This window comes from Arachis stenosperma, chromosome 6, assembly GCF_014773155.1.
Source record: "Arachis stenosperma cultivar V10309 chromosome 6, arast.V10309.gnm1.PFL2, whole genome shotgun sequence".
Lineage (NCBI taxonomy): Eukaryota > Viridiplantae > Streptophyta > Magnoliopsida > Fabales > Fabaceae > Arachis > Arachis stenosperma.
The window spans coordinates 90,284,972-90,287,951 of record NC_080382.1 but is presented as its reverse complement, the minus strand read 5'-3'; the positions used below and the strand labels follow the sequence as shown (position 1 = coordinate 90,287,951).

Genomic DNA, 2,980 nt, shown 5'->3' with positions numbered 1-2,980 from the left:
CATTGGGTTGCCTTCCAACAAGCGCTTCTTTAATGTCAGTAGCTTGACAGAGGGCTCTCATGGAGCCTCACAGATGCTCAGAGCAATGTTGGAACCTCCCAACACCAAACTTAGAGTTTGAGTGTGGGGGTTCAACACCAAACTTAGAAGTTGGTTGTGGCCTCCCAACACCAAACTTAGAGTTTGACTGTGGGGGCTCTGTTTGGCTCTGTTTTGAGAGGAGCTTTTCATGCTTCCTCTCCATGGTGACAGAGGGATATCCTTGAGCCTTAAACACCAAGGATTCTTCATTCACTTGAATGATCAATTCTCCTCTATCAACATCAATCACAGCCTTTGCTGTGGCTAGGAAGGGTCTGCCAAGGATGATAGATTCATCCATGCACTTCCCAGTCTCTAGGACTATGAAATCAGCAGGGATGTAATGGTCTTCAATCTTTACCAGAACATCCTCTACAAGTCCATAAGCTTGTTTTCTTGAATTGTCTGCCATCTCTAGTGAGATTTTTGCAGCTTGCACCTCAAAGATCCCTAGCCTCTCCATTATAGAGAGAGGCATGAGGTTTACACTTGACCCTAAGTCACACAGAGCCTTCTTGAAGGTCAATGTGCCTATGGTACAAGGTATGGAGAACTTCCCAGGGTCCTGCCTCTTTTGAGGTAATTTCTGCCTAGACAAGTCATCCAATTCTTTGGTGAGCAAAGGAGGTTCGTTCTCCCAAGTCTCATTTCCAAATAACTTGTCATTTAGCTTCATGATTGCTCCAAGGTATTTAGCAACTTGCTCTTCAGTGACATACTCATCCTCTTCAGAGGAGGAATACTCATCAGAGCTCATGAAAGGCAGAAGTAAGTCCAATGGAATCTCTATGGTCTCATTTTGAGCCTCAGATTCCCATGGTTCCTCATTAGGGAACTCATTGGAGGCTAGTGCACGCCCATTGAGGTCTTCCTAAATGGCGTTCACTTCCTCTCCGTCCTCTCCAAATTCGGCCATGTTGATGGCCTTGCACTCTCCTTTTGGATTTTCTTCTGTATTGCTTGGAAGAGTACTAGGAGAGAGTTCAGTAATTTTCTTGCTCAGCTGTCCCACTTGTGCCTCCAAATTCCTAATGGAGGACCTTGTTTCAGTCATGAAACTTTGAGTGGTTTTGATTAGATCAGAGACCATGGTTGCTAAGTCAGAGTTACTCTGCTTAGAACTCTCTGTCTGTTGCTGAGAAGATGATGGAAAAGGCTTGCCATTGCTAAACCTGTTTCTTCCACCATTATTGTTGTTGAAACCTTGTTGAGGTCTCTGTTGATCCTTCCATGAGAGATTTGGGTGATTTCTCCATGAAGAATTGTAGGTGTTTCCATAGGGTTCTCCCATGTAATTCACCTCTTCCATTGAAGGGTTCTCAGGATCATAAGCTTCTTCTTCAGATGAAGCATCCTTAGTACTGCTTGGTGCATTTTGCATTCCAGACAGACTTTGAGAAATCAAATTGACTTGTTGAGTCAGTATCTTGTTCTGAGCTAGAATGGCATTCAGAGTATCAATCTCAAGAACTCCTTTCTTCTGATTAGTCCCATTGTTCACAGGATTCCTTTCAGAAGTGTACATGAATTGGTTATTTGCAACCATTTCAATTAGTTCTTGAGCTTCTGTAGGCGTCTTCTTCAGATGAAGAGATCCTCCAGCAGAGTTATCCAAAGACATCTTGGACAGTTCAGAGAGACCATCATAGAAAATACCTATGATGCTCCATTCAGAAAGCATATCAGAGGGGCACTTTCTGATTAATTGTTTGTATCTTTCCCAAGCTTCATAGAGGGATTCTCCTTCCTTCTGTCTGAAGGTTTGGACTTCCACTCTAAGCTTACTCAATTTTTGAGGTGGAAAGAACTTTGCCAAGAAGGCATTGACTAGCTTTTCCCAAGAGTTCAGGCTTTCTTTAGGTTGTGAGTCCAACCATGTCCTAGCTCTGTCTCTTACGGCAAAAGGGAATAGCATAAGTCTGTAGACCTCAGGGTCAACCCCATTAGTCTTGACAGTGTCACAGATTTGCAAGAATTCAGCTAAGAACTGATGAGGATCTTCCAATGGAAGTCCATGGAACTTGCAATTCTGTTGCATTAGAGAAACTAATTGAGGCTTAAGCTCAAAGTTGTTTGCTCCAATGGCAGGGATAGAGATGCTTCTCCCATAGAAGTCGGGAGTAGGTGCAGTAAAGTCACCCAGCACCTTCCTTGCATTGTTTGCATTGTTGTTGTTTTCGGCTGCCATGGGTTCTTCTTCTTTGAAGATTTCTGTTAGGTCCTCTACAGAGAGTTGTGCCTTAGCTTCTCTTAGCTTTCGCTTCAAGGTCCTTTCAGGTTCAGGATCAGCTTCAACAAGAATGCCTTTGTCTTTGTTCCTGTTCATGTGAAAGAGAAGAGAACAAGAAAATATGGAATCCTCTATGTCACAGTATAGAGATTCCTTGAGGTGTCAGAGGAAAAGAAAAATAGAAGAAAGAGGTAGAAGAATTCGAACTTAGTGAGATAGAGTTCGAATTGTGCATTGAGGAGGAGTGATACTCCATAAATAGAAGGATGTGAGAAGAGGGGGAGAGGTTTTTCGAAAATTAATTAAAAGGGTTTTAAAAACATTTTGAAAAACTTTAACTGATTTTCGAAAACCAAGAGTGGGAAAGAAATCAAATAATTTTTGAAAAAGATTTTGAAATTAGCATTCAAAAAGGTATGATTGAAAACTTCTTTGAAAAAGATGTGATTAAAAAGATATGATTGAGAAGATATGATTTGAAAACAATTTTAAAAAGATTTGATTTTAAAAATTAATGACTTGCCTAACAAGAAAAGATATGATTCAAACATTAAACCTTTCTCAACAAAAAAGGCAACATACTTGAAATGTTCAATCAAATCATTAATTGTTAGCAAGTATCTTTGAAAAAGGAAAGAAATTGATTTTGAAAACATTTGATTGAAAAGA

The 2,980-nt window shown here is 40.5% G+C and overlaps 1 non-coding gene across 1 annotated transcript; it reads left to right on the top strand.

Moving 5' to 3' along the window:
* The first annotated feature begins 1,756 nt into the window (after nucleotides 1-1,756).
* On the top strand, nucleotides 1,757-1,864 carry LOC130937750 (small nucleolar RNA R71). Its single transcript, XR_009068952.1, has one exon. It is a non-coding gene; the product is annotated as a small nucleolar RNA R71 (small nucleolar RNA).
* The last annotated feature ends 1,116 nt before the right edge of the window (nucleotides 1,865-2,980 follow it).